Source organism: Alosa pseudoharengus, unplaced genomic scaffold (assembly GCF_046254945.1).
Source record: "Alosa pseudoharengus isolate Yale_2024_CS ecotype anadromous, Long Island Sound unplaced genomic scaffold, YU_APseudo_1.1 YU_APseudo_1.1_scf_3, whole genome shotgun sequence".
Classification (NCBI taxonomy): domain Eukaryota; kingdom Metazoa; phylum Chordata; class Actinopteri; order Clupeiformes; family Clupeidae; genus Alosa; species Alosa pseudoharengus.
Window position 1 is genome coordinate 27715383 of NW_027468718.1, and position 6000 is coordinate 27721382.

The window sequence follows — 6000 nt, forward strand, 5'->3', positions numbered from 1 at the left end:
TTTTGTCCCTGCAGACTGCTACCCAGTTTTTACAGCAATGAGAAACCATTGCCTTTGTACAGCACGATGGCATCCAGATCTCTCTTTCAAAGTAACTAGGTCACAAAGCTCTGGAGCAATCAAGGGAAGATGCACACATTTCGGGAGCCATGTGGTGTGTTCCATTCAGAACTCTGCTGGCTTTAATTGTGAATGCGCTGGTGCTCCGGGCCAGTCCTAATGAGACTGGAAAAATACAGAGAGCACATTGGATGCATTGGATTGGATGCACCAGTATCAGCTGTGCACTGTAATATGGAGGTGATAGTTAAGAACTTCCCAGAGCAATTGAAGAATTTCTATAGGTGTATCTTTTTAGGGTGTTATGGAGTCAAATATGCATAAAAAAATAGGCATGCAAATGTAATTTTACTGTGCTATCATTTGATAATTTGTGCGGATGAGTCTATTGTAATCTCCCCTGGGAAATGTTCAGGGAAAGGGTGGAGAGTGCAAGGTGGCTTGCTTGTGCTTGAAGAGGTTTGTTCTGTGGAGAATAAGGGAGGAAATGTAACAGGGCAACTCTAGATTTTGAACCCGTTTTACCTGCAGCCGGATAATGCTTGCAGCTTGACCCTTTACCCTTCTCTTTTTAAAATGATGAATACTGAGGTAGAAGAGTCTAGCTTTAGAAAAAAGGTTGTCTAAAGTCTAAAGAGCTTGCCAATATGTTTTGATAACACAACCTGTCTGAAAGAAAAGAAAGACATTATATCACCTACCTGTTTCCCGGAGGAAATTTCACACAAGCTAAAGGCCCCAACTAATAAAAAATTCATGTCTTCTCAGAGGATGAATTTGACTTGGCAGACAGAGCTCCCACATATGGTGGTCTATTTCTCCCTCTTGTGTATGCCGTTTTTGTAAATGCCCTGGGGACCAGCCAATATTCATATTTAATTGTGACAAACATGAAAAATTAACACACAGTGACACCAGTGAGTCTAGAGAGAGTGTGTGAGAGAGAGAGAGAAACTCTGAATTTTTCAAGTGAGGGCAATTAGATAACCTTTGGAGCGAGTGACTCTTTGGAAAGAGTGGAGCGAGTCTGGCCCAGCGCTGGCCCACACCCATCATATCAGCACCAGATCAGGGTCACGTCTTTTACTGAGTCAGACATTATTTATTCCGGGCCTTGGAGGGAAGTAGAAGTGTTTTGTGATCTTATTTGCAAGTTTATTCCAGAGGCATTTCCTGGACTTATCTGCCTTGCAATTCAAATGTGAGGAGCTGTTATCTGATAAGCAACATCTCACGCCGTTGTTGTGGTCCATAATGCACTTGGCTCAATAATGGTTGAACCAGTAGTTCTGCAATGGAGTGCAGTTTTAACTGTAGGTTACAATAGGTTGTGTTAGTTTACATGTTTAAATTCTGTGATTTTCTCAGAGAAAGCACATAGCATGACAATTCCTTTGAGGAAATTCCTCTGATATTGTGTATGCATCACAATAATGTACAACAAATTTATCACTGAGATAAATTATCAGTGAAAGCAGGGGCATGGCCTCTGACACAGTAAACAGAGGCGTGAAGAAAGGGATTGCTATCCGTACAGGACAAACATTCTCTCTAGTGTCTGTGACCAGCTGGAATGGAAATAGTGGAAGCTAGCGCCCAGGATGTTTGTTTACATGAGTTGACTATTGCAGGTTCATTGGATTATCACCTGGCAACCACAGCAGGGTGCTGCAATGCAGGCACGTGAGCAACCGTTGAGCCATCTTCTCCCTCTCAGGAGGCATTGTCAGGATCACTGTTCCCATAACAACCCCTCAACTATTCCCTCCCTCTGTCAGAGATGTTTGGCTCAAACCCACGGGGGTCAGGGGCTATTCACCTCCACTCTGCAGGAGAAGGAATGGTGTCTCCGACACAATATCCTGACCTGGCAGGCCACGGCTATGAGAGACAGATATAAAATCTTCTGTTATTTGCAATTTTGGTGGAATATTTCAAATAATACCACTGCATTGAATATACTGTTGTTTGTCAAATACTGTGGGGAAAATAATATTTCGTATTTATTTCAACAGGAATCATGTCTATTTTTAAGTATCACCAGATGTCTGTTCACATTTTCCCCCACAAAGTTTAAACAATACATTGTATTGTTAAAATCACTTTTCATGGAAACCTTTAGTGTACCATATAATCAGTATTTACAACACTCACATCTATATGAGGAATAACATTCAACTACCACACTCTGAACAGGACTTATCAACAGCCAGTTATTGAATGCATTTTTATAATGTGTGCAGTGCAAGTGATGGAGTGGGTGAGTTAGTGGTGTGTGAGGCATGCGGCTGACTGAGCAGATCAGATTTCATGATGGCGATGAGGAGAGCTGCAAATGTTTGCAGAATTTGGGAGTGGCGTAGGGTGGTGGCAGTGGATTAGAGACTGCAGCTGGCAGCTGAGCCCAGTGTGTAGAATGTGTGATGTATGTTCAAGAAAGCCCTGGCCAAGTATGGTCATAATTTCGATCCAAAGTCTAATATAACATTGCAATGATGCATATTGTAAAACTGATAGTTGATCCACATATTCTTTCTTTTTTGTGACAGAGGCTCCAGATTAGTCTAGGCAATGCCCCCAGCTTCTTAAAGCTCAGCACTGCATCAACCTACTGAGATTAGTGATCATTCAGTAGGCCTCTATGCCTAGGAGGTATTTTGTATAGCGTACATGTTGTATATGCTGCCACCTTCTGGTCAAAAATTGCACAGCTCAAACAGGAAATTGTGTTAAGGTGTGCCAGTGGAGCACTCCAAGTTGATATTGAGGTTGTGATATTGAGGTTGTGTATCAAATAATAAAATTTAAGCTTGTATTGCTGTCATCATATATCATTCGGGTTGGGGTGGGGGGTGGGGGTGCTGGATCACTGAATACAGCCATTATGAAGGCTTCCAGTTCAGAACTTCCAACAATGAAAGAATGTTGATAACCTGTGTGAGAAACAGATAAGTTTAAGTATATATACTCTTTTGATCCCGTGAGGGAAATTTGGTCTCTGCATTTATCCCAATCCGTGAATTAGTGAAACACACTCAGCACACAGTGAACACACAGTGAGGTGAAGCACACACTAATCCCGGCGCAGTGAGCTGCCTGCAACAACAGCGGCGCTCGGGGAGCAGTGAGGGGTTAGGTGCCTTGCTCAAGGGCACTTCAGCCGTGCCTTCTGGTCGGGGTTCAAACCAGCAACCCTCTGGTTACAAGTCCGAAGCGCTAACCAGTAGGCCACAGCTGCCCCATTAGATAAGTCCCTTATGCATTTTCAGTCTTTCAATAAAGTTGCAACTACATTCATTATGGTCTGATAATGGACTGTAGACAGACACCAGGGAACTGAAACAGCCTGTAATCAACCCAGTTAGTTTACTGGCTCTGACTGATTTTCATTCCCTCTAAAAACTGAGATCCAGCTAACTGATTGTAGCTCACATTAATGGAACTTTAAGTGGGTGAACAGAATGTTGTGATTATGCAGGCTAGTGTTAGGAAACAACAGTAAATGCTCCATATTTTTACTTCAGCACATGTGTGTGTGAGTGTGAGTGAGTGTGTGTGTGTGTGTGTGTGTGTGTGTGTGTGTGTGTGTGTGTGTGTGTGTGTGTGTGTGTGTGTGTGTGTGTGTGTGTGGCAGAGACGAAGAAAGTCTGTTGGCTTTGCATGCTAATATCCTGCAGTACTCAGTTCCTCTGGGGTGCTGAGTGGACATTTTAATTATGTGACTCTACACATCTGCTCTTTACACCGTATCCATCTCTGCCCTCTGTGTTTGCAAGAGTTGCAGTTTCCCCTGCAATCTGATAGACTAGTGATCACAGGTACTTGGAGATTGTAAAGGTGGTGTGTATCTTTGTTTTTGAGACTGCTGCCGGCCACACAGAGACAGCATACCGCCCGTACTGCACATAGACTTTTTCAGAATCATCACAGCACCATCATTACAAGCATAGGGGTGGCTAAAGGCTACTCTGCACCAACGACTACTGTTTTCACAGGCAGTCTCAGCAACCCAGTTTATAGCATTCAAAATAGTCATGGGGTGTCCTTATGGTTGTTATGGCAACTGTATTCTACTGTACTATGTGTCTGTTTTGTGTAAAAGTGTCAAGACAGGGAAGACAGGAAACCATGGGCCTCAATAGAGTAATGCATGGCTGCCTAATAAGAGGGACCCCTGTAGAGTCCCTCACAATATGTATACATTAAAAATGTATGTTTAGGCCTACTGATCTGTAAACTGCTGATCTGTAAACACCATCCTGAAGGGCATGCCAATTAATTAACCATCCACTTCAAGAGGTTCCAAACTTCATGACCATTTTTTCTCAACTGAATCTGGCCCGAACCCATTTTGTGGATACAGTGGAAATCAAAAGAGCGAAATTATGCTGAACCCACCGCTCATAGGCTGCGGCACAACAAAAGACTGAAAAAAAAATCTTGCATCTTTCCCACCCACTCAGCTGTCACAGTGGCGCCTGGTGCTTGATCCTTAATTCACACTGCATTTATGCTGTCTCAGAGGGAATCCGCCACGTAGACTATGCTACAAATCCAAAAAGAATTTGAGTTTATTTGTGGGCTAACTATTTGTGTTCTACGTTGTGTTGATAAGCTCTCCAACACACTTAAAATGCCCAAAGCAACCACATAATTTTCAGTGTCCCGCCGGCGGGATGGTTACCCCCCTCCCCCACCTCCCGCCAACATTCTAAATCAATTGTATGCACCATATTGCTATGTAGCATAGTAATGTTATACACCATTTCAAAGCTTTGACTTTTTTCATGTACAATCTGTATAGTGCTTTATACAAGAATCCATAGAAATTGAATCTTCATGTTGATTTATCCAATAGTTGTACAGATGTATACTCTATCACACACTCATTGAACCATTGAATATTCCACCACATTGAACTTTTTTGTAATTATTCCATATTTTGTGTAGTCAGTCTATATCAGAACACCTGACATACAATCAAAATAGTCCACAAGAAACCTCAAAGTGTTACCTTTCATTTGAGACCAGGATTATGCTTCTACACAAAGGGGTTCATGTGCAGTAAGCATTTGATGTCAGTATGCATTTTGGATAAGAACAAGTCCTATGGGGAGTTTATAGGCACTTTACAAAACGCATGAGCATACCTTGGCAAATAATAGTCTAAAGCACTCATATTTTCATTCTATTTTGATCTACTTTTGCACACAGCTTCACAAGACCTGGTGCTAGGGCTCAGTTGTGTTTCTAAGGGATATGAAGTGACCTAGAGGGCTCAAATGTGGTCAGTTCAGAGATGCTTGTATTCCGGCAGAAAGAAAAAACTATATTCTAGCCTCTGTAATTCTTTGTCAGTACATCAAACAGTTATTTTGACTGTTTCCTACGAAAACTACAGGTTCTGAGCTTTCTATAGAGGTCCAGCATTTGATGGTTGGCCCCAAAAGAGGTGGGAACAATGCCCTTGTAAATAGGCAAAGTGCAATTTCAGGCAAAAACTTGAAATTTGTATTGAGATCCATGTCCAATAAACCCCCCCGCCCCCCAATATTCTAATTATGATTAGTATTGGCTACCCAATTAATTAGGCTATTATGAAAATACATGGAAGACTAGTGTATTAGTCTATAGTCTATCTCATATCCTAGACGTCATCTTCATTCACAGAAAAGCAATGCAAATATGATGACAAAATACATAGTTTCATACTATGCTGTCATTAATTTACGCATATTTGAACACCCACTGGACTGGCTAGATTACATTTGGTCGTTTTACATGTTAGCCTATAGGCTGTGGCCGGCATGGGAGGTGCACCTCTTGAAGCATGGGTCAGGTGACAACCATGTGTTGAAGTTCAATCTAAGAGAGGAGCAGCTCATTAACGAGTGATGTAAATCGTGCCTATAAGTCTCTGTGTCCATGATCTCGCCAAAA